At 37.6% G+C, this 17,100-nt stretch overlaps 5 non-coding genes across 5 annotated transcripts; 2 read left to right on the top strand and 3 right to left on the bottom strand.

The window, feature by feature from the left end:
* Positions 1-299: 299 nt before the first annotated feature.
* Trnaq-uug (transfer RNA glutamine (anticodon UUG)) lies at positions 300-371 on the top strand. The gene has a single exon. It is a non-coding gene; the product is annotated as a tRNA-Gln (tRNA).
* Positions 372-5,653: 5,282 nt separating this feature from the next.
* Positions 5,654-5,725, bottom strand: Trnaq-cug (transfer RNA glutamine (anticodon CUG)). Its single transcript has one exon. It is a non-coding gene; the product is annotated as a tRNA-Gln (tRNA).
* Positions 5,726-8,704: 2,979 nt separating this feature from the next.
* Positions 8,705-8,776, bottom strand: Trnaq-uug (transfer RNA glutamine (anticodon UUG)). Its single transcript has one exon. It is a non-coding gene; the product is annotated as a tRNA-Gln (tRNA).
* Positions 8,777-8,924: 148 nt separating this feature from the next.
* Trnaq-uug (transfer RNA glutamine (anticodon UUG)) lies at positions 8,925-8,996 on the top strand. Its single transcript has one exon. It is a non-coding gene; the product is annotated as a tRNA-Gln (tRNA).
* Positions 8,997-9,300: 304 nt separating this feature from the next.
* On the bottom strand, positions 9,301-9,372 carry Trnaq-uug (transfer RNA glutamine (anticodon UUG)). The gene has a single exon. It is a non-coding gene; the product is annotated as a tRNA-Gln (tRNA).
* Between the last annotated feature and the right edge of the window lie 7,728 nt (positions 9,373-17,100).

The following is a 17,100-nucleotide window of genomic DNA, read 5'->3' as shown; positions in this document are numbered from 1 at the left end:
ATAGGTAGTAGGTACAGATGTCATTTCTAAACTAAACGATAAAGTACAATTAAAGATATCGATTAATGTCGGATTAAGATGTTTTTTTATGAAGTAGCGCGATACGTGCCATCTGTATTTACTAACTTATAGTAAAATATGGTTACGTTATGCATTACGTCAAAATTGTAATTGATGGTCGCACTGATCACTGAACAAGAACAATACTAAAGTACTTATTATTTGTTCAACTGATCTGTTATTTCACGTCTGCGTTTTCTACTATCATCATCTCTGATTATTTAGATTGTTCATCAACCGGTTCCATGGTGTAATGGTTAGCACTCTGGACTTTGAATCCAGCGATCCGAGTTCAAATCTCGGTGGAACCTGATTTTTTATACTGCTTGTCTTAAAACTTTGAACGTCTTCAAATAGTGGTAAGCAAAATTTATAAAATGAGTGAATTTTTAACTTGTTAGGAATTTAAATGTATTCTAATTCTAAAGCTTAATCTTAATTAAGTAAATTTTTTGAAAGTAGATTCTGATTTCTTTCTCACCACCTAGGGTTGTCTCATTGACCAAGCCTCTCTGTATATTTGCTGAACGCATCTTGATTTTCAGAAGTGTTATCCTAGGATTATGTGAAATTAGCCACTATCCTTTTAATGATATCTTTACTAAAGTTCTGGTTTCTGTGAAACCAAATCTCTAGCCCAACTCTAGAGTTGTCTCATTGACCAAGCCTCTCTGTATATTTGCTGAACGCATCTTGATTTTCAGAAGTGTTATCCTAGGATTATGTGAAATTAGCCACTATCCTTTTAATGATATCTTTACTAAGTTCTGGTTTCGGTGAAACCAAATCTCTAGCCCAACTCTAGGGTTGTCCCATTGACCAAGCCTCTCTGCATATTTGCGGCACGCACCTTGATTCTCAGGAGTGTTACGAATTATGTGGAGTTTTGAATTTCTGTTGGTCGTTTCCCGTACTTGAGTTGTGTGGGTATTCGTTTGCGGTTTTATGTCGCATGCATATGTTAGTCATTTTAGAAAGTATGTTTAGGTAAGAACAAAAATGTTCAAGTTTTACAAGTTCGCTGTAGCTTAGCCATCAGCTATAGGTATACAACTAAATAGGTAGGTAAGTACCTACGTTAGATTTAAAGATACAAAAATTAACAAAAGATATGAAATTTTGCATACACGTGACACGTGACGATGCAACTACGACAGCATAAACAAAAAAACGGCCAAGTGCGAGTCGGACTCGCCCACCGAGGGTTCCGTACTTTTTAGTATTTGTTGTTATAGCGGCAACAGAAATACATCATCTGTGACAATTTCAACTGTCTAGCTATCACGGTTCATGAGATACAGCCTGCTGACAGACAGACGGACAGACAGACGGATAGACGGACAGCGGAGTCTTAGTAATAGAGTCCCGTTTTTAACCTTTGGGTACGGAACCCTAAAAAGCAGCTGCCACTGTCGCATTCCACTGAAATTAATAGACTCGCACCAAGCTAACTCTGCATAATATATCATTTTCAATGACAAAGTGTGACAATGTTAACATGAATGTCATATTTCTATAAAAATACGACACCGCATCACTTTGTTCTATTCAATTTGGTGCAAAGTTTGCTTAAACGGACTATCATAACATACATACATATACGTACATATAATCACGCCTATTTCCCGCAGGGGTAGGCAGAGACCACGGATTTCCACTTGCTACGATCTCTAACACAGACAGAAGACAGAACAGAAGGGGAAACATGTTGGGGCACCTGATACGGCACGATACTTACATAAAGTCTATAATAGAAGGAAGAATTGAAAATGGAGAGGCAGAGGAAGACCGAGACGTGCGTTTTTGGACCAAGCCAAGGAGAAAATCAACGTAGTGACGTATCAGGAGCTCAAAACAGTGGCAGAAAGAAGAACGGAGTGGCGGTTACTCCACCGACAAGAGCCAGGCTCTTAAGAGTTATGATGATGACGATCTCTAACATGGATCTCCGACTCTATCATGTTATTAAAATGCCTACGATCCTCTTTGGTCCTATATTTATTCTGTTTTTTATAATAAAACAAGCGACCCGCCCCGGCTTCGCACGGGTTACACAAAACCTTAACAAATTATACACCTAAACCTTCCTCAAGAATCACTCTATTGATAGGTGAAAACCGCATGAAAATCCGTTCAGTAGTTTTCGAGTTTTTCGCGAACATACAGACAGACACGCGGCGGGGGACAATTGTTTTATAAGGTGTAGTGATATATATATATACAAATATTGAAACTAATTGGCGGCTTAACTCTTTTCAAGTAAAATACTTAAAGTACTCTTTTTAACATAACACTCAACCATAAACGAAAACCCAATAAGGCAATATTAATTCCCGCGGTTAGTGATTACTGCGGTAAACCGCCATATTTTTATGTCGCCGTAAATATGGGCTTGTCGTATTTACGACAGCAATACGATAAAGTGATATAGATATAAGTGATAGGGAGATAAAGTTTATGTCGTGCGTCATGGGCGAGCTTTTGGAGATGGCATTATGTAAAAATTAGATCTGGAAGAGAATCGAGGATGCTGGCATACCCCAAAGTTTTGCAAGAGTCCGTGACGGCGTGGGGCATCTCATTATAAACGAAGGGTGCCGGTGTTTCGGAGGTTCCGAGGTAAATTGTCGAATCCGACACAAGACCAGCCACGCCGTTTTGTCGCAAAAAAGGGTTTAGTTTTAAGATTATTAAAATATGTCTGTTATTTTGTAAAGCATCTATGGGCCTTTGTTGCCTGATAATAATTTTTGATGTCATATTTTCATAGGAATTTGATATTAACAATGACATTGTGACACCATGTCATTGTCATTGCAAATGACATGCATAGTTATCTTGGTTCGACTATACTCTCAAGACGGACAAATCCATACAACACGGCGTGTCCACGTGCCTCGTTATTGTCGTAGGTGGCGCTTTTTACTATTTTTCCTTTTTGCGTATAAAATCTGTCGTCTATATATGACTCCTAAACGTAAATACGCCTGCCTGGCCGCTGTTATATGCACAATGTACAATTTTATTACATCATTATAGGCATTATTTAGTAAGCCTTTAAAAAAGGTTTATAAAATGCTAACATTAGTCAGCATTATACAAGAATATGGGGCACTCAAAACACCTCACTCAATGACTCCATTGAGGTACCGAATAAATAGAAAAACAATGACATTACCATTTGGCTCATGAAATATTGCGCTAAATTACTTACAGTTGCTAAACATACTTAAGGTGGAAGTTTTTAATTTCAATTTGAATGTATAAAACTTTTACAAATCCACTAGGTATTTGCATTAAAGAGAAAATAAAACCTTTGTAAGAATAGAAAGAGGCACGGCACCTTTAATGAAACGACGAGATTACTTTCAATGCAGTATTTGCAGTAAGGTTCTTTAATTTGTTCGAAAAGATCCATTTCAGTTGCAACAGGTTCCATTCTTTAAGAGAGATATCACCATGGATTTACCCGTCACGTACTTTATATCAATTTAATCGGCAATTGAAATTCACTTGGCGCACCCACGAATCAATTACGGAGGCTGTGGCACATTCAAATACGCTAGAAGGGTGGCCATGGCTGCTTGAAGACACAGGACAGAGGAGGTTTTTTTGTCAGATTCACTTTGAGATGATAAATATACATGTGTCCTATGTAAGCAAAACAAATAATCAGACACCAATTTCAAACGTTACATATTTCCAAACTTGATGATGATGCCTAATGCGTACTATTGTTTTACCAGTTGTCCTAGCTTAAGCGCGCAAACAAAATTTACGATTCGCAAATAAGTCCCATGCCACCATTCCCTCACCTAAACCAATAATAACAATTTCTCGCCATCCGTCTGTAGCATCTAAATTAATTGTCACGTTCGCTGAGTCGCTGGTACTGATAATAATATCACTCATTAACTCATTAACTACCCGGGTTTTGGGTGCCGAAATGTTTTATACTAGCTAAAAAATGGGTAAAAAAAACTGGAAAGTCAGAAACTTTTTTGCATATTTAGAGCTTCCTCTACTTATTTTTAATTCGTAGTTTGGTAACTATTTTACAATAAACAAAGTTATAAATACACGAAATAATTCCCGTAACCAAAACCCCGGGGTATGCCAGATTGTTGTTGTCTGTTTTTTTGAGTAACTACGTCCAACAAAAGACATTATACGTGGTATCTCTAACACGGATAGAAATGTTATTGAAGAATGCGCGTGTGATAGAATGTGAGCCAATATTGTACGTGTGCTTGCTTGTTCGGGCCCTTTGCATGTTGACTTGATGAATGGCTGAAGGTTTCGGTAAATAAATATATTGTAGACAGGGAGGGAAGTTAATCATAATATATAACATTTCTAGTATATCCTTAGATCTAAGCCAATTCGAAACTTCAATATTCAAAACTGCTAAGCAACGAAGACTATAAAAGCTAACAGCAAAAAGTCAGGTTCCACCGAGATTTGAACTCGGATCGCTGGATTAATAGTAGGTATAAGTAGTCATATTTAACTCAAAATGCAATCTTTACTTAGAGTATGAAGATGACGCGGATTTTCAGGAATTTGCATTATCTCTAAAGCTAGGTTTAGACGAAGCCAGTGCTAGCTGCCTCAATAGGCCTTCACTCTATTCCCGTCAGTGCTGGCAGCCAGTTGTTTATACGAAAACAATGACAAGCCAGTGCTTCCACTGGCAGCCAGCAGCGGCTGGCTTCGTCTAAATCTAGCTTAACATAAAAAGAAAAGTTATGTTTATTTTAAAACGACGCTCATGTTCCATAATCTTATATATGGTTGAGTACAGCGCCCAACAAAATTTCATAAGCATCGAAGAAAATCTAAGGAAGCTTATTTTAACCAATAAGCTCGAGTGGTTCAAATAAACAGATATTACCAATAGAAGTACATTCAGAACTGTCCACGGTACTTCAGGGCGCTATTATGTAAATATCCGGATTACCACCGACAATGGATATTCTAATGGCGCTGATGCTATCGGCCCGGTGTTGGGGCGCGTAACTCAATACGCAACTTGGACGCCCCCAGTGGCGCAGGGATGGGGTGATGTCGATAGTTTAGGCGGATAATGAAAATATGTAGTATAAAAACAAATATCCATAGGCTACGGTAACTGCTTACCATCAGGCGGGCCGTATGCTTGATTGCCACCGACGTGGTATAAAAAAAAACATATCGAATATAATGGATAAACAAGTCAATCCAGTCATCTCAGTTGCGTTAGAAAACTTTATAAACTATTCGTAAAGCAACAGTATTTACTTGAAAACAAATTGATACAGCATGATACTTACTTAATAGGATTAGTAGAGTCAAACCAAGAAAAGTCTGCAGAGATTTTGACAGCACACGCAGGTGTTATTTTAAACGTCAATCTTCTATGAAATTATGACGTATAAATAACACTGGCACTGCGTGTGCTGTCAAAATCTCTACAGACTTTTCTTGGTCTAACTCTAAAAATTTTATACTTGATAGTTGCTATGCAGACGTGATGGTGTCAATTATATTAGCGTCCTTCAAATTCTCTGTTTGGAACTTTGGGTATATAAGTGACATATTTACAAAAAAAGTCAGGTTCCACCGAGATTTGAACTCGGATCGCTGGATTCAGAGTCCAGAGTGCTCACCATTACACCGTGGAACCATCGATAGTTCATCATAAAAATGTTTTCACTTATATAATTTATTTAATTGGTGTCTAGTATAATTGATGACCAATGAGCAAGAACAATGGTTAAAGTATTTATTCAACTGTAATCTGTAATTCTATATTTTTATACTTCTTCAGATGGTCTTTAAATATTTTGATTGGCAATTAAGGGCCACTCCACACTAACATCTTTTGAGCATCGACGTCTAGTCAGCACTATGGATAATGGCGTCGCTGCGCAGTTGCTTCAACGTTGCGTCGAGCAACTGTCATGCTAGTGTGGGGTGGCTTTAACCGGTTCCATGGTGTAATGGTGAGCACTCTGGACTCTAAATCCATCGATCCGAGTTCAGCGTCTCGGTGGAACCTGACTTTTTGACAACTAAGAAGAAGCTGCATAAAAATGAGTCGTCATTTTTCTATTACTCCGGCAAATCATTGTGTGGTTAGTTATCATGTTGTCAAGTTGCGCTATTTGCATTTATTTCCTAAATAGGTTAAAAGAAAGTGACGCAGCCTGGCAATGAAATGACAAACAACGAAGTAAGAACGGCATTAGATATTACTGGTCTCTCGCTCGTCCAGTGTTTTTTTTTAAATCCAGAAATAAAAACTAACACCAGAACGATGTATCGATAATCTTCCATCACTAAGCTCTCCGTAAACTCACAGAAACTCGGTAAACGGATTCGACATCTCAACTAAGCGACAGTTTTAAAGTATCCCCCTTCCTAACTCGATTCCGAGACGTCTCAACTCTCACCGGCCATCTTTATGTAAATTCGACAAGGATAACTTTGCGTGCGCTAGAACCATCAACACATGGAATCCCAAAGAGGAATCTAGCGATGTAACTGTTAACATATATTTGTCATCGCGCTCAAGAGATGTTTGATTATGTCGTGCCGTGAGGGTTTTTTTAAATGTTCGACGGTTGTGTTCTAAGTTGATTTGTTATAGATACTTTACAAGTTTTATTGGGAGAACATGCTTGAAAATGGAGTTCTGGAGACTTCTGTTTATTTGAATTGTAGTGAAAGCGGCAATTTTTATCTATGTTGTACTTTTCTCAATAGAGATATTTCCAACAAAGAAACTCAAAAAAAGTCAAAAAGCAAAAGCATTTATTTGTTCAACATAGGTAAGGTACATAAGTACAGGTCTCAGATAATCATTGTATCACTATGTTGTGCCGTAAGGGACTAACTGGAAAATGTGTCAGATTATAGGCTGTGTTTTGATCTTAGTCATATTTTTGCTTATAATTAAATCCACTGTGTACCACTGTGTGTGTAAAATGTTTTCAATAATTACTTTGAGATTAGAGTTTTGAATGATTCACGGTTAGTTTTACTAGACTTATATTGACCGGGATATAGACCGTGATTACCTTTTGTATTATTTGTGAGCTCCCGATATTTCGACGCAGTTACATGCATCATGTTCACGGGTGACTGAAGATAGCGGGTGGGTGTCAAAGAACATGAACATGATGCATGTAACTGCGTCGAAATATCGGGAGCTCACAAATAATACAAAAGGTAATCACGGTCTATATCCCGGTCAATATAAGTCTACTTTGAGATTCTCGGATTTGGTGACAATTCTATTCTAATCCGATATAATCCGTTTCCATTTTTAGTCACAGTTTTATTTCATGAGTAACTATCGCGGTAACCGAAGACAATATTAATCCTATTCTAATCAACCCCATACTAACTAAGCCAAGCTTATTTTCTGGGCAAGGATATAGTTTATCTAAGATACAACAATCAAAATATAGAAAGAAAATAAATGCACTTAGCGGGTTTCGAATCCAGGACGTTCAGTTTATTATGACCAAGATTTTTATTAGATCTTGGTCAGATTACCAACTAGACTGAGAGGCCGAACTATTATAATTACTCACTCTAGGGCAAAAAACGGGTTAGATACATTTGGAAAATTGGGTCAGTTCTTGATTCGCCGGATTCTGGTTTCGTCGGATTCTCGTATACCTACCTACTAAAGTAAATCCGGCGAAACAGGAATCCGGTCAAATAAGAATCCGGCGAATCGGTAACTAACCGAAAATTCTATACGAAGTGGTTCAGTTTCATTGCTTTTGATTGTATTTTATTATGTGCATGTCAAAATGTATTCTCAGCAGCATATTATCGAGTCATGCACCCTTCAGACGCTCAGACCAAGCACCCCGACAAAAGGCACGTCTCCGATACAAAGGCAGACGTTTCAGGCATTCGCCATTTGCTTAACTACACGACTTGTATAAGCACTATCTCAAACAAATATCACCTCTATGACAGAATAATAAGGTATATTTTAAGGTAAAGATGACACTAAGGAGCGAAGTGAACCTCTGCTAAGAGGAAACGGATGTTATTTTGAGTGGAATAAGAATTTCTATCCATAATCATATATCGCAATGTTCGGAATTGCGACCAACATGTCTCACTCAACTTTGAAACTTATGTAGCTAGATTTTCGGTTGGTTTTAGGTCGGTGGTTGTTTAAACCAGGTGCGATGGGAGTGCGGTGGTGACACGGTGCAATTTGAATAAATTTGATCGCGGCACCATTTCGGTCGGGACGGTATTGGAAAGTGATGCCGTGGCTTGATGAAATTTTGTCCGACTGCGTTGTTTGTTCTTGGCCGCTCGATTTGGGATACTATTACAGAAAGGGAGAAATGCAATGCGTGAAAAGTGCGTACTTACATTACAATTGGGACGGTGTCAAAGCTTATAGTTTGGAACATACAGTTGCTATTTTCTACCTGACTATGGGAAGGTTCATGATTTTCAGTCTTATGCGTTATATGTATTTGGTTCTTATGTTCCGGTGTCAATTCAAAACTACTGATAAGATAATCTAGGAATCTCTATTACTGACCATGTCCTGCCCTCTTGTAGAACGCCTTCACGCACTGTTAATGTTTAAGCTAATTAACGGTAAATATGTTTATAAAAGTTAAGGTTCCACCGAGATTTGAACTCGGATCGCTGGATTCAAAGTCCAAAGTGCTAACCATTACACCATGGAACCTCTTTTTTAACCTCCCATATTATACATACCCTACTTTCTTTAATACTGAAAGATGGAGTCTTAGTCGATGTATTTGTTCAAGTGTTTGATATCAATTTGTTCAACTTTAATTTGATTACAGCTATTATTTTTGGTGCTTTCATCAACCGGTTCCATGGTGTAATGGTTAGCACTCTGGACTTTGAATCCAGCGATCCGAGTTCAAATCTCGGTGGAACCTGATTTTTGCTGTTACCTGAACCTAATTATTAGGTTCTATCTAAGTATCGTTCGAATCATTATCAACAAAACCAGTTTGTTTATTTTACATATTAAATTTAAACTTTAAGTATTGCATTTCACAAATTGTACAAAAGGTCGACTTTACTAGTTAGTTTTGTTGGGCATTTTCTGCAAATTGACATCCAAATGTGCCTATTTTGCGTGAAACGATGCCGACTTTACTAAAGCCTAAGAAGATCATAGCATAGCTGAAACCAATAATTAGGTCACCTAATTATCAGAAAGAAATAAACTAAAAGTTCAGGTTCCACCGAGATTTGAACTCGGATCGCTGGATTCAAAGTCCAGAGTGCTAACCATTACACCATGGAACCACACATCAGTGGTGCTCAATATACGAGCTATATTGCGCCTCTCACCGTGACGTCACTCGCAAGGTCAAAGGCAGGAGATGCGCGGGAGATAGTTCTTGCTAATATGTAGTTGATTTGATAGTATATACAGTGCGCGTGATGGTCAGTCACGACTAAAAGGCAAAAACGAACACTCATATCAAAATGACATCTAACTTATTCATGAAAGTTATCGTGCATTTCGCTCGTACTTGTCCGCACATGTATTGGTGCAGGCGAGATGCACGATAACTAAATGACAAAGTCAAAGTATTCTTTATTCAAATAGGCCTAGCAACAAGCACTTTTAAATTGTCAAGTTTTACAAATATTATTTATAATATCTCCCAAGGCTCGCAAAATTTATCCACAATTCCACACCTCCTGGGATGGAGCAAACTCGGATTATACGCATTTAGGACCAAATGAAGGTATTAAAATGATTTCCAGCTTGCGGGGAATTCATTGCTTAAAACGCGTTTTTCGGATCTAATTTGACTGGCCTATAAGCCGCTGAACTGATTTAGATAAAATTTGGTATGGGGATGGGGATGGTTTTGAGGCTAGTAGCATTATAAAACTAACACGAGACTTTACTTAGGTACCTACTGTTAGTAATAACTTCTCGCCTGTCCATCCAAATTACCAACAATCTCACGCATCAACAAAAATATTCCAATGCATTTCTTGACCCTCGCAAAAATTACTCGGACACCAAATTGAATAATACAAAACATCAAAGGCCAATGCAGATTCCTGTCCCAACAAGCTAGCGATTTTGGACTCTATGAGATAGACTTTTTGCCATTTTGGCTGGAAAATGCTCCTGATTCGTAATTTTCCAAGAATGTCACATGTTTGGGACTTGGGAGTATGCGATTTTGGGCCGTATGTCTTAGGGTTTTTGTAGTTGAAGTGGTGATTCGGGAATCTCACGACGCTCGCCGCTCATCCATTATGCACCATACTGATTGCGTTCACGCACGTGCCACGCATGAATTATAAATGCGCGGCGATTCTGCGCACAGGGATGGACTGGAAGGACTTTTCTTTTGTTTAAGATGTCCTTCATATTACACTTTATTTATTTTTTAGGTACCTAACTTCATTTACAATACACATCAAACAAATTTATTCAGCAAATAGGCCACAGGGGCACTTTTACAAGTCAATTTTTACAAGCAATAAAATTAACCAAAAATTACAAAAAACATTTACAAATATGGAATCAATAAAATATTAGATAAAGAGATGTATCCAGTCTAAATGTAAATGTCAATATACACAAAAAAACTAATAAAAATTAAACAAACAACAGACAAACAAGGAATGAAGATAATTAAGATAAAATTACCCCTAAATAACCAAACTAAAACTAAATATAAAATACTCCCCCAAATCCCCTGCTTCCGGCATAGACTCCAGAATGCTGGCGGCGTTATCTCTTTGCATCGCCAGACTCAACCTCTGAGCAAAGAAGGAGCCCGCTCTGTGGTCCCCCGAGACACCTAGCGTTCCGACACCTTTTTAACAAATTTTTTGGTGTTGGACAACCAAGGACCCATAGTTTCTACAGCAAACGCCGAATAAATTAAAACAGATTACATTTTCATTGTGCTGATCGCTATTGTTCCAAGTAAACCAATAGAACAAGTTATGGACGGTATAGAAAGGACCACAATCTCTTATGGCAGAACTATTGCAAAAGTGACCAGCTTTCAGCTGTAAATAATAGTTCCTAATCTCTCCGGTGGCGCTAGTTAGGCTCTGGGACATGAGTATAACATGAACCATAATATAATCCGACCAAATTACGTAGGTTGTTTTTTGGTAGTATTTCGGTGTATTGTGGCGCCGCCTAATTACTGTTTTTTGATGGACACTTTTCGTACATAGAGATTTGGCTCCTTTATATAGTCTCCATGGAACAAGTGTAATCGACGTCAAAGATATTATGTTTACAATGTTCGCCTTATTACAAAGGAGTAGCAAAAGTGTAAACATACCTTTGACATTGACTGGTACACGTTTCAAGATTGAATCCCTATTTTTAGGGTTCCGTACCTCCAAAGAAAAAAAAGGAACCCTTATAGGATCACTCGTGCGTCTGTCTGTCTGTCTTTCTGTCATAGCCTATTTTCTCCGAAACTACTGGACCTATTAAGTTGAAATTTGGTATACATATGTAAGTTTGTGACCCAAAGACGGACATGTAACGTAAACAAATGAATTTTAAACACGGGGGCCACTTTTGGGGGGTAAATGAGAAAATTAAAAAATAAAGTTTTTCAAACTATATCGTGTTACATATCAAATAAAAGAGCTCATTGTGAGAATCTCAAATATTTTTTTGTATAATTTTATGATAAACAGTTTAGAAGTTATTCAAGAAAATAGGTAAAAAGGACCATTCCCCCTTTATCTCCGAAACTACTGGGTCTAAACTTTTGAAAAAATACACAAAATAGATCTTTACCTATAGATTACAGAAAAACCTATTAGAAATGTGCAGTCAAGCGTGAGTCGGATTTAATTACTTAGTTTTTGATCCGGCCCCTACGGATTTTTTAGACATTTCACTCACGTTTCACATAAAAAATACATTGTTTAAATTATGTCATGTACGGAACCCTTGGAACGCGAGTCCGACTCGCACTTGGCCGGTTTTATTTATTGTTAGTATTGGCGGTTTTACTTATAATTCTCGATCTTAAAGACAGAGCTCTAAATAGGGTTAGGTCATATTATTTCTATTAAAATTGCCTTATATTCGTAGAAAAAATAATTTTAGAGAAGACAAAATGAGGCAAGAATTCATCATGTCTTTTTAAAAGCTGTTCAAACACAATCTTACCTACAAGTTACATGAAAATTATTGATTACATACCTAAAAGGGCCCATTGATTACCAGTCCGCCGGACGATATCGACCTGTCAGTTGTTCGGAACTGTCAAATTTTTGTTTTAACTGAAAGGCTGATATCGTCCGGCAGACTGATAATCAGTGGGCCCCCTTTATATTATGCATACGCGCGTTACAAATAATTACAAGCAATTAGTCTTTATACACTTGCGTAAACATTTAAATCAAGGTTTTGTATTCAATATCCGAAAAATAATATAAATCACGTATTTTTGGGAGCATTTGTATCCGGTTTCACGGATACAAATGCGGTTTTTGGTTAGCACTCTGGAAGTCTGGACTGAATCCAGCGATCTGAGTTCAAATCTGGGCGAAACCTGCTTTTTATGTTGTGTTTTAAAGAACTACGTTGAATTTACCAAAAAGTCAGTTTATACCGAGATTTGAACTCGGATCGCTGGATTCAAAGTAGACCCAGGTCTCATTTCTCAACTGACTCTCGTGGAATTATTTTGAGCAGGTTCGATAATTACGTACATTGATATTTTGTATCAATTCAGTTTTTGGATTTGTTTCTTTACAGCTTATTATAATATGCCACTTGTTATAATTGTTACAAAGGACGGTGCCCTGCTGCCCCCTGAGTGCTGCCCTGAGGCACGCCGGAGTGCGTGCTAACAGGCGTTTAGCGCGCGCGGGACAAATCCCACAGCCCGCCGTCGGTGATCAAGCATGACAGGTTTTATTTGTTTTGTCTTCTATGTAACATGTAGTTATTATATATTATATATTACCTATGTATTGTATTACTTATGTATTGTATATAATTATGTATTAACTAATACTTTGGAAGGATCTAACGTTGTATTTTGAATTGATAGCGATATCGCTATGCACCTCCTTTAGACGTATAAGCAAAAAGGAAGGGATGGAAAGATTCGCACGCTTCTGGTAACCAGCGGTAGCTCAGTTGGTTAAGAGCAATCGGACCGATGTTCCAAAAGGGCGCATCTTGCAAAGCAGTGAATTTTTCCATTTCTTCTTTATTTAAACATTTATGATGTGCAAAGTTAACGATGTTCCCTGCTGAAGCTCAGTGCTTTTGCAAAAATAAATAAGCACAAGTATTTCTAGAAAACCACTTATACACTAATACAAGATAAAAAGCTTCACCCTCTTGCGCAAGTAATATCAATCACCAGCAGTTATTAACCGTTGTTCAATCACTTTAGCTGGTTACAGATAACCATTAAGTTAATGATCCATCGATCATGGGTCTTCAAACAGTGCTCATGAGCAAACACAGGGGCGGTCTCATTACTTTCCAATCGGCTATACTTTGATAGTTAGCTTGATTTGATCAAATTAATCTGCTTTTGGTTGACATTTGAGACTCAAACACTCCTTGGATAAATATACGTTGGTGATGCAACTTTATTTTATATGAAGGGTATCAGTAGAGCTTCATCTAAAGCGTGTGCTCTTTCCAGACTATCTAACTCAAAGAAAACCGTAAAATGGGGTAAGTAGGAGCAAAACTGACATTCAAACCTCGATAACATTTTATTTTTACATATGCCAACTCAATTGACGTTTGTATTTTAGTTTTTATTTTATTTTGGGTTAGTTCCATTTCATAACTTTGACGATAAACAGGAAATCCCACCTCACCCCGTAGTCTCTCGTAATTAGCCTCATGCATGAAGTTTATATTTGAACGAAATATGTTTTATTCGGATGTTTGTTACCGTTATATCATGTTACAAATGCATTTCCGTTTTTAAATTACCATTTAATTACTTAAAATTATAAATAAAAAGTACAAAAATTTGCCCGCGAAAAGCTAGTGAGCGAAACGCTCGAAACGCCACGTGACGTCACGCGTTCGATAGATTAGTGTCATTAGTAGCAAACGTCAGTTGGGCCGCCCAACGTGTGACGTCATCACGCTCTGTCGAATTCGTGCCAAAAATTATGAGCGTTTCAACCGCTCAAAAATTTTCAACATTTTAAATATTTTTTAATAAAATAATGTTAAGGTTTACAAAAGTATTTTTATCATTTCCGGTGTTCCAACGATATAAATTATGAATCCAAAAATAAAAATAAATTCATGCATGGAGCTAATTGGGGTGCGATGGGTGTTCATACAAAGGTGATTTTAGAAGATTGTTTGATCGATTTTTTTTAGCCTTAAAATTCCATCTCACCCTCCTTTCATCCCTTCTCTCCCCATTCATAACCCAACTCTCCCCGCGAACCCTACTCACCCCATTTTACGGTACAATATCTATCCCTACAACTAATCTAGTCTTATAGATACAACGCAGAGACGCAGACTCAAACGGCAGAAGTAAAGTGTAGAAATTAGCGCGTCAAACTTAGCAATTTTTAAAATTAAAAACAGCAACGTGTAATATTTCTACAATTACCACTTTATTCCAAAATCTTTGTTTAAAACTTTTTTTTTTCATTTCTACGAGTAGACTATAAGTTTAAAGGTGATGAACAATTCAAAAACACGCTGAATAGGTTTCTATTCGCCCCTATTAGGCCGTTATATGGGCCTAGCGCTGAACTTGGGCTGAATTTTGGTGTGGAGACATTTTGACTTGACACGTGGCCCGAGGGGTACCAGCGCCTACAACCTTTTTTAAAGAAATACTTGTTTATGAGGACATCATCGCGGCAACCACAGCTAGCAGCTTCTTTGATCAACATGGAAAGGAAACGCCACATTTACTTTTGAATAGTTCTACTATTTTAAAGCTTTTACTTATATATATCTTTAAGTAAATCATATGATTTCCCTCACGGGACAGGCTTTGCCTAGTGTGGGGGTCAGTATAAACTGTAAATGCTCTAATGTTTCTGGAAATAAACTATTTGTATTTGTATTACTCGACCTTAATACATATCACTACATAGTATAAAATAAAGTCGCTTCCTGCTGTCTGGATGGATGTCTGTCCCTATGTATGATGCTTAGATGCGGTTTTTTAATAGATAGAGTGATTCAAGAGGATGATTTATATGTAGCATTGCACCCGTACGAAGCCAGGGCGGGTCGCTAGTTTTATTATAACCATACTTACTTTAATTTACTCTAAAAAATTCTGACAATTGTAAAATTTAAATAACGAGAAACCAGTATTTCATACCAAGGTATTTTCATCTTGAACCACCCGCTTCCCAGTAAGTCGTCTCCATTTCGCCATCTAACCAAATATACATACATAATTGTAGTAACCGAAGACGCTCCGAGGATAGCAAATCATATTCCTCGCCTTCGTCGCGTTAATGGCGAAACGAAGTTACTATCGTCGTTCTTATTTGCATAATTCCCGGCTGATGGCTCTTACGAAACGAAATTCGACCTTAACGAGACGAGACTCCCTGTAATGAAAGCTTTGGGTTGCTGGTGAAGATATTTTTGGATTATAAGGATCTTCTCTATCGCTCAAATACATAAGAGCGATAGAGAACAGATATAGGAATTGCGATTTTCGAGGTTCGCGCTTGGCTCTCAGAGATGTGTGTGACTTGTTTGTTATCAGTTATATTCACACCCACAACTTTTACATATTTGGCGACACTACAGTGTACACTTGTACAATCAGCATCAAAGGTAACGGATTAAACTAAGCGTTAAAAGTATTCTACTAATCCATACTAATATTATAAATGCGAAAGTCTGTCTGTCTGTAAGTCTGTGTGTTACCTCTTCACGCTTAAACCGCTCAACTGATTTAGTTGAAATTTGGTATTCAGATAGTTTGAGTCCCGGGGAAGGACATAGGATACTTTTTATCCCAGAACTCACCCCTCAAGGGGGTGAAAAGGGGGGTGGAAATTTGTATGGGGAATCAATAACCGCTGAACTGATTTAGATGAAACTTGGTATGGGGATAGTTTGAGCTGTGGGATAGGATATAGAATAATTTTATCCCCGAAATCATCCCTTAAGGGTGTAAAAAATGGGGTGGAAATGTATTGGACCAATTTGGGGGTGAAAAAAGGATATATTAAAAAACAGATTTGTTTAAGAATTTAGTACCCAAATTACTAATTCCACGCAGACGAAGTCGCGGGCAAAAGCTAGTCTCTAATAACAAAAAGTGATGTCTCTTAATATAGAATAATTAAGGGGCCCACTGACTATCAGTCCGCCGGACGATATCGGCCTGTCAGTTAGAACAAAAATTTGACAGTTCCGAAAAACTGACAGCCCGATATCGTCCGGCGGACTGATAGTCAGTGGGCCCCTTTAGACTGTGATAAATACTTTTGAATGCGAACTATAGAGATATATAGTATTCGAGCGTGGTAGACTTTTGGTGGGTTGTTTCATCCGCTACTATTGATTCTGATTGTGTAGAGTATGTTTAGTTTGTCTTTGACTTTTATGTTCTTGTGTCTATGACCAGAGCAATGGAGCTTTTTTTGTTGAATCGAACATTACATTCCCTTGCCATTTCGAACACTTTAGATAAATCTCAATTAAAACAAGAAATAAAAGCTCCATTGCTCTGGTCATAGACACAAGAACATAAAAGTCAAAGACAAACTAAACATACTCTACAGATTGTACTACGTTGAAGTTGGAATTCCGTTCCGTATAGTCAGTTTACGATTTTAAATGGCGCTATATCCATACATACATACAATCAAAAAATATATTGCTCTTACTTCGTCGGTAGTAAAGGCATAATCATTATTGCAAAATGCAAATCATACATGTTTGTGATACAATCGTTAAAATTTTGTCAGGCGCTTGGAACGAGATTTTTACATAAAGCGTGAATCTATTCTTAGTTAACCTTAGACTATTACTTATTCTGTGCCTTA

This window comes from Cydia strobilella, chromosome 4 (assembly GCF_947568885.1).
Source record: "Cydia strobilella chromosome 4, ilCydStro3.1, whole genome shotgun sequence".
In the NCBI taxonomy this organism is placed as follows: domain Eukaryota; kingdom Metazoa; phylum Arthropoda; class Insecta; order Lepidoptera; family Tortricidae; genus Cydia; species Cydia strobilella.
The sequence above is the reverse complement of the archived record's forward strand: the minus strand, read 5'-3'. Positions and strand labels throughout refer to the sequence as shown.